The sequence below is a fragment of the Larus michahellis genome, chromosome 10 (assembly GCF_964199755.1).
Source record: "Larus michahellis chromosome 10, bLarMic1.1, whole genome shotgun sequence".
In the NCBI taxonomy this organism is placed as follows: domain Eukaryota; kingdom Metazoa; phylum Chordata; class Aves; order Charadriiformes; family Laridae; genus Larus; species Larus michahellis.
In genome coordinates, this window is record NC_133905.1 from 18,838,773 (window position 1) to 18,855,715 (window position 16,943).

A 16,943-nucleotide genomic window follows, 5' to 3' on the forward strand; every position below is an offset into this window, starting at 1 on the left:
GGACCAGACTGACTGTTCCTGCTGCCGTGGGGATGGTCCTGCTAATGGGAACTTGTCCTGGGTTGAGCAACACAGGACTAATTTCTCTTCCAATGCTGGGGAAAACTGCACTTTTAGAGGACTCTAGCATCTGAATTTGTGAAAATATTTACTTTATAGCCAGCTAGGCTATGTGGGATTCAAGGTCTCAGTGTTTTCAAGCCTTGCTAGGTGCAGGGATGAGGAGGAGCGAGGCCTGGACATTTGACCCAGTCTGGCCAACAGGATTATTTCATGCCACGAACATCACATTCTGTATAAATTAGAAAGTTTGCTGCATAGTCTCTCTCACCCTTGATGGCAGCGGTCCAGAGAACTTCTTGTCACAGTGTTGGACTCCAAGGCCTTCCCTTTCTTCCAAAACTGTTGCACTCACAGTGGGCAATAAATGTCCATTTTTGGACGTTTACTGTCCACCGCTGGGAGTCCAGTTTCCTGCTGATATAATTGGCTGAGTATAATTCTTGTATATCTTATATTAGTATCGGGATTAATATTGGTTCTTTAGTATTATTGTTAATTATTTAGTCTTATCCTATTAAATCCATTTATATTTCAACTCTTGTGTTTCCTTGCTTTCCCCGATTCCCCTTTCCGGGTGGGGAGGGGTCATCAGGTGATAGAATAATTGTCTAAACGACAATAAATTGTTACGGGTTTTCTCAAACCCTAACAGAACTTTAATGGGTGGCTCACATACTTTGACCTCTCATGTCATGGTGGCAGAAGCACCAGCACACAACTCCAGGACTGTAGCACAAGCAAAATAAGCCAAAGGCAATGGTTACCACTACTGGAGCTGTACTGGCGATACCAGCAACGTGCTACCCTGATCAATTAACTGTTTTGTTTGGAGCCAAAGCTAACCTAATAACTTAGCCTCCCTGCTTTTTTTGAAAGCTATGCTCTTATTTTAATCTTGAAAATAGACTTCTGTGGCACACTTGCTGATGCACATCAGGAGCAAGAGACATCTGTGGGTTCCACCATGTTGTCACCCTCGTTGTGCAGGATTAGAACTGGGCTCCTGATCTCAAAGTCTGTCAGAAATCTGGACTTGAAACACAATGAATTAATAAATAAGTGAATAGGTGTCAGTTTTATGAAGCACACTACCTGCATAAGTTTCCCCCAGTGCAGCCACTTGTCATTTTCAGCACCCCTGGAGACCCCAATGGCTGATAACTCTTGCATGTCACTTTGCAACCCATTATACAGATGAAGTCTTATGATAAATCCTCCCCCCTTGCTGACTCCTCCTGTTCTACAGATGCAATCTGAGTAGAGGCTGAAGAGATCCCATCCCCCACTGCAAAGATAAGGTTACGAAGGGTAGGTCTTAGTAAGGATTTTGCAAGCTGCATGAATTATTAAAGTCCTTTATGATATAATGACAGACATATCAGGTTATTTGTTTATTCTGTGTATAATTCATGACTCTCTTGGGAGCTAGACAGAAGTAGGATAGATCGTTGCCTCTTCTTGTTCATTCCAGTAAATCCTCATCACCAGATGGAAGGCTGAACCACCCCAGAAGTCAAAACAGCCCCACCTTGCAGGATCTGCACTTTTGGTTGGAGATGGGAGAAGTTTTTTTTCCACAGCCTGGAGAAATAGGGAAGCTGTCGCTTGAGTACATGAGGCTACAAGGCTAGAAGACAGTCCAGGAAGCATTTCTGTATCATGCCACCAGAACACTGTCATCTAAAGCACATGCAAACAGCTTTGTGATTAGATGCTATGAGTTGCCCCATGCTCCCGTATCATTGCTGAGCAACAGCAGGATTACCCAAGCTGATGCAGGCTCCTCAAAGACTTTAGGAAAGTTCACAGCAACCACCTCCTGGGCTACGCAAATAGTAAGATACTGGACAAAGCAAAACAGTGCCCCTTGCTTGGGTCATCTGTGTAAAGAGTCTGATCAAGGCATGTGGCAAAGCATGATAAATGAGTGCCATGTCCTGATGGCTGGAACAGAGTTTTGAGTACATACACTGTAGTCATCTCTCATTTCTCTGGTGTGCTGTTTCAAGGGTGAGGAAGAGATGTTATGTCACAGTGGCAACCAGGACATAAAGGATTGACTAGAGCCCCAGACCAGAAAGACCTTCCCAACACGCCCTTGTTCACACAAGGTACCTCACCCAGTGATGCTCCTACTGCCAGGAAGAGTCACAGCAGAACACAAACACGGCCAAGCTGAAAATAGCACCCTGGGTAACCCTTACTAGCCACAGGACACTGGGGGACTGCTTTCAGCATCCATTGCAGATTTCAGCTGATCAGAAACAGACTAGGCACACAACGATTAATCTGATCACTAAAACACAAGCCATATTAAGGAGTCTGATAGAGGACTATTGACTAGTCAGACCTCTGCTGAATTCATGTCTACAACTTCTGCCTTACCAAGAAAAGATATCGTTAACCTCTGCCACAAAGACCTCCTGCTACAAGAGCTATTTAAGGGCATCCATTGCCATTATTCTTCAGCCTCTAACCATGTTAATTCATGTCTCCTGGGGTTTTTGGAGTAGCCTCTCACAGCATCATATGCAAAGTTTCTCAGGGGCTTTCCGGGTGTCACTGTCACTAGATGTCTATCTAGTTAAATCCCCAATCTTAAACAATCCCTCTCCCCACCATCCCCCTACCTGAGAGATTCCTGTCCCTAAGAGAGCATTGTAATCATTGTTATTATAAAGCACTTAGCGATGCTCACTCATTGCATCTCTCACCAGCCAAACACCCAGAACCCTGTTATTTCACATGCAGTCGCCTTCATTTGCAGAAGCCCTTCATTGTATTAGTCCCTTTCAGCAAAGAAAAAAGGGGTGGGGGTGGAGAGCATTAAAAAAAAAAAAAAAATGTTTACTGCATTTTATGCCATTACCTCACTACTTTGTGATACACATCTAAAAGCTGTCTGCAAGACCTCTCCTGTTGTAAGGTGGCATCCAGACATGCTCCGAGGCAGGGACAGTGGAAGCACGAAGCCCAGTTCGGTTTTGTCCCGGTTCTGCTGCATCACCCAGAGCACTACAGCACCAGGGATGAAACTGTCAGCTTTCACAGGTCACCTCCTCTCTCCTTCTCCCCATCCAGCTGGGACAAACACTGCTCCCTCCACGGGGGAAAAGCATACATGTACAGCCTTTCTTTTGAAAAGGACACAAGCCTATGGAAATGGAGGTGACTGAACCACACTGGAAATACTCAGAAGGTACTACAGGATTTGCTACATGCGCTCAGGACATCCATTAGCCTCAGTTCCGCTATCTCCATCCACAGCCAGCAGCTTTTCACATTGGAAAGGATGTACCTCCTGTCCTGGAGGACCCTGTGGAAGGAGGATGCTGTGCTGGAGCACCTTTAGGAACAAGGATGCTGTGCCAAGCACCTTGGGAGTTCCTCCTGCAGCAGGAAAACAGCACTCTGCAACAAGCTGTCTTCCCTTTCAAAAGGGAAGGGTCACTAGGAAACTCTACCGGAGCCTAAGGACAGGTGCGTCCCTTTCCTCACCAGATACCACAAGCTAATAAGCCAGCAGTGCTCCCACAACCTTGATTCACAATCATCATAGGTAGTGTCCACATTCCCTCACCATCACAATATCACAATTACAGCACAGATAGTGCAATGGTCCATCAAACATCATTCTGAAGGGACCGATCAACATTAAACTGTCAAATCTTCTAATACGTCTGGCAAAAATATTTTCTAGGGTTTTTTTCAGGAAGGGAGAATGGAGCTACAAAGGTGAAGCATAGTCTCAAATCCAGATGGGCTTTTAGGAGCAGTCAGAACTACAACTCAACCTCCTGATACTAAGTTTGATGTTCGCCCTTGGAAGACAGCACTCAAACAACAAAGCAGGAAACTCGCACACATGTGGATATCTTGGAGTCGGTCTCCTTCCAGCTCTCGCACACAATATGCTCACATGTAACTGAAATTTAAGATTACAAGATAATTCTCTCTTCTGCTTTTCTAAATGAGTATTGACATTAAAACCAAAAACATCTGACATCCCAAAACACGATGAATATAATGCCTCGGACTCTTTTCTGTAAGAGAGAAAAATCCCAGTCTCTAATGTCGTCCTCTCAATGGGGCCCGTGACATCACCAGCCCCTTCCTATTTAGAATAATGACTTCTTCCACACGCCGAGAGATTTGAAATTACCTGTGAAATATATTTCCCTAGGCACAGGCTCAAGAAGCATGTAAATTACCCAGCTTAATGGCCTCTAGAATTTCTCTCTGACACACACACAGGGAGTGGGAAGTGTTCAGATGATATCTCAGGTACCGTCCAAGGGGATAAATGTCCGAGGGATGGTCAGGAGCTACTGCCCTACAGGTCCCTCAGTAACTGGTCCCACTGGTGAGCACTTGCTGCAAGGAAGCAATGGGCACAAGAGATCCAATTCTAAATGAGTGCATCATCAGCACAAAAATGCAATTTTAAAGAGAGCATTTCTTGGGAAAGGTGCCTGACCATAATTTACATGGCACAAGCAGCCAACATAGGGCTTACGCAGCAGAGGGCACCCATTTAATTTGCAAAAGCCCAGTGCTGAGTGTGCTATGCACTCGGCAGCAAGCCCTCTCGCCCTGCGCCTAACTGCAGGGAACAGCACTGCCCAAGCTTTGACTTCCATGCATTTGCCAGAGAATAGTGTCCCTCAGAGCAGCTTTTCATCCACAAGGACAGTTCCCACCCGCCCAACACCAAAGGGACAAGGGGAGTCCAAATCCTCCTGGCCATGTTTCTGTTCCTGTAGATGAATCTGGTGTCTTGTTAGGACGTAGCAGAAGAAATATTTATCTCAAAACAAAGACCCTAGATTCATTTGGAGGAACAGAGAAGGAGGAATTACGTGATCTGGGTTGCATTTCCTGCTCCACCACTGACACATTGGAAGCTCTGAACCCTTAGTTTCATCAGCAAAACAAGCAACAGGGAAGCGCAAGTGCTGCTAGAAAGCGCATGTAAGAAACTGTTATAAGGAGTGGAAGACTGAGAACAGGACAAGACACTCATATGGCAATAGGGAGGGGGGACAATCCCAAGGGCAGCAGGAAAGAATTACTTGTCTCCCCAGGGAACAAGCCTGAGGCACACAAGCTTTGCTCCTGAAGCTAGCCAAGACTGACAGGTTGGTCACCTTTTAATGCATAGCAGATAGAAAGTAGGCCAGAAGATCAATTGGGGATAAAAGAACACCTGGAAGATAGACCTGGCAATGGAAAAATGGGCCAAATTCCTTAGTGCAAATCTACTCAAAGCAAAGGTGTAAGACAAGGTCTTTGCTGAGACTCTTCCAAAGTGAGAATCTGCCCTCATTCTCAGTCACAAGCATCTTGGTAACCCACATACTGCCAGAAGCTGTGGTATGACAGCAAAATTAACACAGAAGCAATTTTAACAACAATTTCCAAGCTAATTTCCTCATTCAGAAGCATGCCACCAAGGGCTGAAGTCTGTCTGGACTCCTCACAGCTATCTGCTCAAGATTAACTATATGTCACTGTCAGTAATGCAAACACTCCACTATTCAGAAACTATTAGAAGATAAATACTAAACCTGAACATCATTGCAGTAAGAAAAAAAAAAAAAGAGAAGGAATGACATTGTAGCCAAGCTAGCCAAGCTACATGAGGAAGCAAGGTTACTTTCTGGTGGAAAGTTAGACCAAAAAAAACCTATATATTTGGAATAGTCCTTGCTTTGGTCATGGGATCTGGATTTTTGTTCATTGAACTTCACAAACAAACTTCAGAACATTTCAACAAACCACAGTTCACCCAGTACTGCAAGTTGGCTGCTCCAGTGAGGGACAAAACAGTGCTCTCGCCACCAATTCCACCCAGGCCCTGAAGCACCAGGCTTTGCACATGAATCCTTCATCCAACAAGAGGCACACGTTGTTAAGTGGAGAGACTGCAGGTACACACGTTACTTGTGGCCCAAACATGGGCCTCAGGTAATGCATCAGCTGGAGCATCTCACCCGCAGCCCATAGCAGGTCCCTTTTCAGCTCACCACCACACTGCAGTCACTCTGATATTCCTCTGCGAGAAGGACAGGTACCGTTTACTAAACCTTTCATTTCTGCAGCTGCCTGGTCGTTCTCTGGAAGAAACTTCACATACAAGAATCCTCATGCTATCTTGTGGGATCTAATAACAACTGAAACGGCACAAACACAGCAATAAGGAGATTTAACTAAGAATGAATGTCAAGTACTACGCAAACTACCATGAAAACACCACATTTTTTTTTTTCTGGGAAGTGGCAAGCCTACTTTTCCACCAGTCTGCTGTGACTCCAGAGAACAGGACGGGGTCTGGCAGCCACTTCCCAATGAGGAGGCGGCCGTGTGCTCAGTTGCCTAAGAGTCGCCAAATAAGTGGCATTTATTAAGTGGCCCTTATAAAATAAAAAAAGGCCGCTTTCAGCACACATAATCACATTCATGAACTGCACAAACCAGCAATGCTTTCAGCACACAGCTCCACTTGGAGTGGTGTCAAGAGAAGAAAGGCAGGAAAAGAAGATTCCCACACAGCAGCACGTGCTCGAGCAAACACGGCACCAGCAAAGCTGTCAGGGCAGGGCTGTAAGAGGGGGAAGAGGCAGGAGCTCGCTCAGCAGCCACAACGGTGAAGTGAGACCTTCTGCCAAGATGCAGCTGTCGGAGCCCGTCCGTACCTGGCTGCTCCTGGGCAGGGAGTGCAGGGAAGCAGGGGGAAGTTGAGGAAATGAGGTTCACCTGTGGAAGGAGCCACTTCTCATGAGAGTGAGCACCAGCCCCCAGCAGGCAGCAGGACTGAGACAGAGCTGGTTAGATTTTTCTCTAAAGTAAAGACTAGATCAAAACAAATAAACATAGCAAGGAACAAGTGACACAGAAGGGTTCAATTTAGCCTTAAGATGATGGGTAAAAAGGCGGTATTGATGTCAGAAGTGCCAGCACAACATTTTTGTTGCCAGGTCAAACAGGCGGGCAGGTGCTAAATGGGGTTATTTAGAAACCGGGACCAAAACACGAGCAGATAGTAGATGTGTTAGATGCATTTCTCTTCTCCACCTCACAATAAAAATCACATCAGAAGCAACGGCAACCACCATGATATTTAAAAGTTAAAAGACAAAGGCCTGAAAGTTGTCCTCGGCATAATCACACAGCATCATTACATCAGGGGTGAATTTGGCCCAGTAGCTCAAAAAAATTTTTTGATGTTTTTCAGCTTTTAAAACTAACAAAGCCGTAGCAGGGTACAACAGGCAAGACTGGCAACAGCAAATTCTTCTGCATCGTAACAAATCCAACATCAGGAAGAATGGCTCAATCACGAGCAGTCCCACAGCACACAGCCACGGAGGGGTGTGAAAACATCCCTGCCTGGGCACAGAAGGGGCCCCTTTTGGGCTGATGCTCTTTTGGTCTCTGCCCTTGCAAGTGCCATCATTCTGCGGGAGGCAAAATAACGTCATCAGTTTGGTCACTGATCGACAATTAAGATTTCCCAGCAAACAAAACCAGAATAAATAAAAACCAAGACCTGCGTGAAGAGAAAAATATTGATTTGGGGGTTTTTTTCCCCCCCTCATAGTCATGTAATCTACCCTCCTTCCCAGAGCAGGCAGGGGAGGAAGGGAAAGCAGAGTGCCCACGAAGCTGCGAGGCATGCTTAGCTAACAGTCCTGAAACTCTTTTCAGCGTGCAGGTCTTGAATAATTAAATGTTGTTTCTTCCACCCTTTTCCCCCCCCCGGTATGCATGACACGCTGCTGCAGAAGGTTTACTTTTACCTGGGCAAGGGGCATCCCCCCCCGTAGAGGTCCTGGAAGCACATAAACCCACACAATACATTATTTTTTCTTTCCCCCAGCTCATCCCAAGAATGTGATACTACAGTGAATGCTCAGTCGAGACCTCTAATTTATAAGACTACCTCAGACATGAGGAAATGGTACTTTGGCTCCTCCTGGGTCTACTGCATTCGTTATGGAGCAATAAAAAGATGTTCAACCACTCACAGCTCAGAGTCTGACTCAATCTTCAACACCTGATAAAGCTGAATATTAGGTGCTTCGCTTGGCTTAAGTCTGTCTCTATTTTGGTGTCCATGTTACAGCTGCCAAAAACCTGACTGTGAATTATAGAATCATAGAGTTGGAAGGGACCTCTGGAGATCATCTAGTCCAGCCCCCCTGCCAGAGCAGGGTCACCCAGAGCAGGTGGCACAGGAATGCATCCAGGCGGGTTTGGAATATCTCCAGAGACAGAGACTCCACCACCTCTCTGGGCAGCCTGTGCCAGGGCTCTGCCACCCTCAAAGGAAAGAACTTCCTCCTCATGTTTAGATGGAACTTCCTATGCTCAAGTTTGTGCCTATTACCTCTTGTCCTGTCCCCGGGCACCACTGAAAAGAGCCTGGCCCCATCCTCCTGACACCCATCCTTTAAGTATTTATAAGTGTTGATTAGATCCCCCCTCAGCCATCTTTTTTCCAGACTGAAGAGACCCAAATCCCTCAGCCTTTCCTCATAAGAGAGGTGTTCCAGTCCCCTCATCATCTTGGTAGCCCTTTGCTGTCCCCTCTCCAGCAGTTCCCTGTCCCTCTTGAACCGGGGAGCCCAGAACTGGACACACACTCCAGGTGTGGCCTCACCAGGGCAGAGTAGAGGGGGAGGATGACCTCCCTTGACCTGCTGGCCACACTCTTCTTGATGCAGCCCAGGATGCCATTGGCCTTCTTGGCCACAAGGGCACAGTGCTGGCTGCTGGCTCATGGTCATCCTGTTGTCCACCTGGACTCCCAGGTCTCTTTCCACAGAGCTGCTCTCCAGCAGGTCAGCCCCCAACCTGTACCGGTGCAGGGGGTTATTCCTCCCCACGTGCAGCACCCTACACTTGCCCTTGTTGAATTTCATAAGGTTCCTCTCTGCCCAGATCTCCCACCTGTCCAGGTCTCTCTGTATGGCAGCACAGCCTTCCCGTGTGTCAGCCACCCCCCCCAGCTTTGTGTCATCGGCAAACTTGCTGAGGGTGCACTCTATCCCCTCGTCCAGGTCATTGATGAATACTCTGAAGAGGACTGGACCCAGTACTGACCCCTGGGGAACACCACTCGTCACTGACCTCCAACTAGACTCTGTGCCCCTGATCACGACCCTCTGAGCTCTGCCTTTCAACCAGTTATCTATCCACCTTACTGTCCATTCATCTAACCCACTCTTCCTAAGCTTCCCTATGAGGATGCTGTGGGAGACCGTGTCGAACGCCTTGCAGAAGTCAAGGTAGACCACATCCACTGCCCTCCCCTCATCTATCCATCCAGTCATGCCATCATAGAAGGCTATCAGATTAGTCAGACATGATTTCCCCTTGGCAAATCCATGTTGAGTACTTCTGATAGCTTTCTTTCCCTCCACATGCCTTGAGATGACGCCCAGAACGAGCTGTTCCACCATCTCTCCAGGGATGGAGGTGAGGCTGACCGGCCTGTGGTTCCCCGGCTCCTCCTTCCTGCCCTTTTTGAAGACTGGAGTGACACTGGCTTTCCTCCAGTCCTCAGGCACCTCTCCTGTTCTCCAGGACCTTTCAAAGATGATGGAGAGCGGCCCAGCAATGACTTCTGCCAGCTCCCTCAGCACTCTCGGGTGCATCCCATGGACTTGTGAACATCTAATTGACCTAACTGATCCCTCACTCGATCCTCCTCAACCCAGGGGGAATCTTCCTCTTTCCCCGTTACTTTCCCCAAAGCCTGGGGCTCCTGAGGGCTGGGCTGAGCAGTAAAGACTGAAGCAAAGGCGGCATTCAGTAACTCTAAAACCATACGTTAGAAATGTAAACAAGGCACTGCATTCATGACCCTCACACTGTGTCATACCGTAGAGAAAGTGTTCACTGACCACAATGAAGAGATATTATTACATAAAATTCAATAGAGATGAGAATTCAAATACAAGAATATCTCTAGTTCAACAGAAATTAAATCAGTGAGAGCTTTATACATTTTTGCAGCATAAGTGGCTTATACAAGGTCGGCTCTCAAAAATATTTAGAAATATGCCTCGTTTTGTTTTGTTATTTGGAGGATGAATGTGAACTCAGACTTTGGATACTGGATTCTTCTGGACTGAAGAATAAAGTGCCCACTGGAGAAGAAACAGACTGACAGCAAACAGTCTGGTAGCTTGCAACAAGAGAAAAGTTTCAGGACCCAGCTCTGTTATGAGTTGAAAGGCATTGGTATTTATAAGGAGAATCATATCCTCATTTGTCACTTCAATGGAGATGGATACAACACTCTTCCCCAATTCTTTCCACCAATTTAACAGTTTAAGGGATAACTTTGTTTGTGCTTGGAAGGCCCAGAGGCTTGGAAAACCTGAAAGTGTGGGGGGAGGCTCTATTTATCAACAAATCAGTTATGCAGTGGCAGCAACACTGAACCTGCACCGTGCCTGCTGCATCACGGATTTTTAACTCTGAAATGGGATTCCAGCAGGGACCAAGGCAAGCCGACACGCTGCTGTCAGGACTCAGGCTCTTATTGCCCTCGCTCTCCCTGTTGGATAACGCTGACTTAATGCTCCCATGGGCCACACATCTTCTAGGTTATCCTGGGCAAACCTCTCTGGTCCACAGCCACATGCTCTGCACGCTGACAAACCTTCCAGACACCAAACGCCACACAGAAAAGCCTGGCCAGTTCTGACTTGATCCTTCATTTGGCGGAACTATGTAAGGAAGCCTCACCAAAATTAGTACATACTTTAAAGAAACTACCTCGGCAAATAACATTCCTATGGATGGGAAGCTGCCAGCATTTGTGGTCATGAGATTTTCATCCTTCTCTGCCCTTGTTTTTATACTCCCCATCCTTTCCCCCCCACCCTCCCCTGAAGCATAAGTTGCTTTCTGACACTACACAGATTTTTGCTCCAATGCACAGCATGATCTAAGTAATTCGCACTTCATTGCTGTGCACACCTCATCATCTGCACATGAAAACAGCAGTCTCTCTCTATCCCTCCGCTCTCGCTGCCTATTTCTTCCTCCTCCTCCTCCTCCATCCCCCACCTCCTGTACCTTCTCAGCAAAACTCTACTACGGAAGCTGCAGTGAAGAGGCTCACATTACCAGGGCTCCATTGCTTTTACAAAATTTACTAGCATGCTGTGAAGCCTCATAAATAATTCAAGATAGACAACCTTTGTCAGGTAAATGAACGTGCCTACTGTAATCCATCACTCTGGGTTTTCTATGGCAGTGATACACATACTCACTGTAGGCACCACCAGTATCGATTCACAAATTCCCCAAGTGTCAGTAGGGACAGGGTAGCAGAACAGTTTTGGCACCAGCAGAATCCAAGGAAACGTAAAGTCTGGCCAGGACCTCACTGGATTCATAACAAATACCCACTGGTGCAAAAGTAGCTCCAGCCTAGTCCATGGAAAGTAGCTCCATTCCCACCCTCTGTGGACAACAGAAGAAGGATCATGGTCGGGGCAGAAGACTCATTCTTATTAAAGATCTTCTTTTCACTGCAAGAACTTCAGGGACTGTTGACACAAATCGGAGCTAGAAATCACGTTGGATCCTGTGTTTCTTGGGTTTAACTCCACACACTTCAGTGGTGTTACTGCACAAAGGCACTTGGCTCATTAGAGATACGCAAACTCAACTTCTGTTTTGGCAACTGTGCCCAAGGCTTTATCATCATCAGAGCTATTGCACTAAATGGTTTATATCCCTATTTAGCACCCAATCTGATTGCTATCAGCAATTACCTCCTCTGGAGTTCTCAGCCTCAACTAGAAGCGAGGGGAGGAGGCCTGATGCTGCTTCTCCTGACAGGCGGTCCCCCGTGGTCCTGTGAGAAGGTGTGCTGTGCAACAGCTCCTGCACTGCCTCCACCAGACTGAGAGGCGGCTTCCGAGGAGGCGGCATGGTAGCCTCATCACAGGCAAGAATAACGACCTTGCGCAGAGTTAATGAATAGATACAGAAACCACAGACCGTGCAACCTTTGTCTGGCCTGACAGCCATTCAGATCCTTGTGTCTCTTGCCTGGCAGCCCTTTCACCTGTCACAAGCTGATTGCTAAATATCCCCATCACTCACACGTCAGTCAATGCAAGAAACACTCTGCTTTACAACTGAAGAATTAATCCTTTGCTCTGGGTAAACACCTTTTATTTCTTACGATATTTATGACCAAAGGCAGAGACAGAACTGGAAACGTTGTAGGATGACTGTCGAAGTTATGAAGAAAATCCACATGCATTCTCTGAAAGATCAAATGATTCAGCCTTAAGAAAACCATGCCAATAGCTTGTTGATACAAACCAACTCTCCAATAACAACAGTTTGTACAACCCCAATCCCCATGCAACCCAGCAATAATAAACTTGAGGATGAAGGCTAGATTACAGGAACAGCTCTGAAACAACAAAGTACTACCAGCACCCCAGAGAGGAAAAAATAATTTTGCTAACAAAACACATTTTGCTTTCAAGAGGCTCCTGGAAAAGTAAATATCGAAACATTCAGATGCTGCCCTTTCTTGCTGAATGTTTCACTCAAGTATTTCGCTTGGTAATGACTTTTTCTTTTATTTCATCCCACTTGAGTATTTCATGGGCTGAAAAAAGCATTGTCTAAATCGTACGGTTTGTGCACATGTACAATGTTACAGTGTGCAGATGCCCCAGCACTTAAGCCCTCAAGAGCCTTTCTGATGGCTTTTGAAGCCCAACACCAGGAAGCTCATTCAAGGATAAATTTTCAGGTTTCCATTTAGACCCTGTGTAACCACCTTCAGCTTTCAAGAGGCTACTGCACACGTGTATACAACACACACAAAGCTTCTTTACAATGAAGCTTCTGAACTAAGCCTGTCAAACGCCAAGCATGAGCCCATTTCTACCCTCAGGTCTACGTACAGGAGCCTTACTGATTTCAGTGGGAACTCACAAACCCTCCAAGAGAATTTAAATTAACACTTTCTCAATGGATGCAGTTGAAACTGCAATCTTGAAGGGGATTACTGCAGGCAGGGTATGGGGTTGAGGTGTCACAAGGACAGACAAGAAAGTGGTCATGCCCTGCTCTGTGATGCCAGCCCTTTCCCCATGAAGAGACCCGAGCAGGAAGCAGTCAGGAACGGTAACAAGAACGGAGAATTTTTTTTAAAATGCCAACGAAATATTGCAAATGGCTTTAAAAAAACCCCAACACTCGGTCCTCTCCCTGGGGCTCTTCTTTTACCTCTGGGCAGTCCAGGGTGCCTCTGCACACCCCAAAGCAGATTCTGCCACTGATGCACAGCCCGCACAGGGATGTTGCGGGGACACAGGGTGTTTGTGCCTTCACTGGGTACCAGTTCTCAGGGAGGCTGCTCAGCCCTGGCAGGGATGGAGCGACGTTATCTGTCAGTCACTCACGGGGGTAGATTGCCCTCCCAGGGAGCTGTCTCTCTGCTCAGCCGAGTGTAGCAGAAGACAAGCAGGGCCATCTCCCCACTTCTTCTCTGCACCTTTCCAGACAAGTTCCCTTCCCAAGCATCAAAACCATAATTGGAAGAGATTTTCTGACTGTGCAGCAGGTGAGCAGTAGAACAAGAGAAGAAGCTTCCTCTACATGGCATCCTGCAAACCCTAAAGCATCCAGTCCTAATAGAGTTATTTATTTCAAGCCCTGCTAGCCCAGATGTGCCATCACTACCAGCATCATTAACCTCATTTGGGGTGAAATAACACAAGTACAAATCAAAACCTGCTAAAAGGAAGCAATTAATTTACTAGAGGCAGCCTCAAGACCACCTTCCAGTGGTGATGGGCATCTATTAGGACTTACTGCTCTCAGCAGGAGCCTTCACTGCTGACTATCCCACAGAAACACTGGGAACACCTCCAGCTTGCTGCCCAAAACTACTGTCTGCACCTGATAAGTGCTAAATCTCATGCCAGAGAGGCAGGACCAGACCCTGGTCCCCAGGCTGGTGCTTTCCCCTGCAGACATTGCTATCTCCTGGCGGGCTGGTTGGAGATGCCCTGCAGAGCAGCGATGAAGCCAAGCCTCCCCAGCAGCCGCGCAGCAATTCTGCGCACACCTGCTTCCTCACAAGAAGCAAATGGCTCGCCACCCTCTAGCAGATGGCAATTTTCTTTCAAGTCCAAGTGACAAAAAGCCTTTCTGCAAAGTGAGGAGGGGGTTTGTTCTACTCCTGGGCGGCAGCACTGGCAGCCACATTCCCCAGCATTCACATGCACAAGATCCCCACTAACGGGAGGCGACGGCAATACAGGTGCAAGACTCCCCTGATTGACCAGGCTTTCGATCATCTAATAACAAATCTCTCAGAAATTCAAGCAGAGGTTGTTACCATGTTGCCAGAGAAATCCCTCTGCATACTACTAAAAAAGAAATAAAAATTAACTGCAACCAACAGCCTTTCTTTCCACGGCCACTAATCCCGTTGACCACACAGATGCACATTCTTGTACGTGACCATTCCTAAAAGGAGCCTTGTCAGTCAGTGGACATCACCTAACGCGCCCGCCCCAATGAGTTTGTTCCAATCTGGGATTTTGCTTTTTAAATCTCAGTGAGAAATTCCCCTTTGGACAACTGGCTGAGCCGAGCCTTCCTTAGCTCAGCATAAGATGATTAAAACCATGCTACCCGGGAGGAGAGAGATAATGTAGAACACCAGCGATTTATCAGGGACAGAACCAAGAATCAACACACAGAATCACTGATGATAATTAATACAATTGTAACAAAAAAAAAAAAAATCCTTCATTATTTTCTTCTTTTCCCCCCCTTAGGCAGAATATCCTAATCATTCAGTCTGCTGCCTGTCAGAATGAAACAGTTCTGAGGCTGCTTAAAAAAGCAGCCTCATTTTTGAGAGTCCTATAGTGAAAGATGACTTAAGTGATTTACGGAGAAAACCTCCAAAAGACAAACAAGGTTTCTAATCAATGCTCCAAATCATTTGCTGTTGTTACAAGGGTGCATTGTCCAAAGTAGGAGAAAATTGGCTCGTAACGGGAAGAATTTAACAGCCCATCTCTTCAGCTCAACTCAGCTTCTGGCCGACAAACCTTCCAAAAAGATTTAAGTTATATCCAACATCTTTAAAAACAAGGAGGGTGCAGTCAGGGAGCTACTCCGGAGGGAACAGTCAATTAAAGACTGTTGTTCAAGCCTTGGTGCCAGCGACCATTGCACTCTTTATTCCCATTAAATATTTCCTTCCCGAGAAACAATCACGGCAGCCCTAGGGCAGAGCTTGCGAGGCATTTCAGCCCACATGTTACAGCATTAACCTACTGCCCAGCAATTGTGCATCATCATCAAACATCCATTCGTGCCTCTTCTCTTCTCTGGGTTCACAAAACAGGTCATAAGGGGAACGAAACGAGCAAGAAGATACCAGGTCAGGCTGAGGTCTTGCGTCCCTTCTGTGTCTCTTCTCTGGATGTAGCCAGACAGCATTACTTCCCTCCAGAGGCACACACAGAATTAGTGGCCTTCTCAGCACCATTCTTTCACATTTGCAATAAATTATCAATCTTGGCCACTGGGTTCAGTTTTTATTCATCTTGCTTCTCTCAGTACAGGATCGGGCCCACTCTGATAAGACCACTGATAAGAGAGCACAGAGCTAACAAAGTCTATCCTAGTAAACCCCACCAAATTAGCTGGAATAAAACTGCTTTAACTAAAAAGCTGGCATAGTTTATTAGAACAATATAGATAATAATCAGCCTGGGTGAGGGGAGGCCAATGCCTTATTTACAAACTAAACGCCTCTCAAGTATGTTTCTCCTGGTATGGAAACCTTCTTATAAAACTTTCTGCAGTTAGAAAGAAAACACAGTTCTGACTTGTAAACTGGTACCCAGAAGAGATTTATTTTATAATATGATTCTGTGTTGCAAATTTAAGAGGAGAAAGCGACAACTTACAACCCCTGAAAAGCTGCTGAAATATCAAAAACATCCCACAAACTTTATTTGTGCTTCACCACATACATAATGCCCTTTACTTCTCTTGGGATTCTCATGGAAATAAAAGATTATTCATGTGAGAGCAACGCTGGATCAGGCCATAAGGCTGTCGTACTTGGACGAGAACTGGCACGTTTCCTTTCCTCTCCTCCCCCTGTAGGTAGACATTTCTCAGGGTCTTATTCTGAAGAATTCCTGTATTTATGTGACAGCAAGAAAAGGGAACTCATCGGCTCCCAAAGGTCAAAGATATTTAGAAATATGGATAGAAGATCCAAAAGAATTCAGAAAGAATCTGTTTGAATGGGAGGTATTTCTGAATAAACTAGGAATGCAAACCACTATGCCTTCGGTGAAGCCAGATATTAACACAGTAAGCTACAGCTCTCCCAAATAAACAACGCTGTTTCTTCTGCCGATAAGCCTTCTTTTCAGAAGGCCTGACTACATGCCTGTAAAAATGTACTTTGAGATCAAAGATGTTAATCTAAAAGTCTTTCAAAAATACTCCCTATGACATATATATAAAATGTATTTCTATTCTTAAGCAAATCAAAACTGACAAGAAAATTGTGACATAAAGCAGTGCACATCCACTGGGGCAGCACAAAGTTAAGGGCAACATTGCTATTATTAACTCTATGTCATTGAAATCTTTCCCCCACCTTCAGAAACGCAGACTGTAAGGACACAGTGTCAGCCTTTACTTTGAATCGTCTGGATTTTTTGTTTTTTTTTTTTCCAGTTTTGTGTCAACAAACCTCAGCATTTCATAACGGAGATGACAGCCTCTTAAAATACATCTCGGCAAGATTTTGCATGGCTGTGTGGAGGGGGACAGGGCTTCGGGGTTAT

At 46.0% G+C, this 16,943-nt stretch overlaps 1 protein-coding gene across 2 annotated transcripts in view; it reads right to left on the bottom strand.

Annotated features, from left to right (window-relative positions):
• CACNA2D2 (calcium voltage-gated channel auxiliary subunit alpha2delta 2) overlaps positions 1–16,943 on the bottom strand; it is a 225,481-nt gene that overhangs the window by 207,465 nt on the left and 1,073 nt on the right. The window lies entirely within an intron of this gene.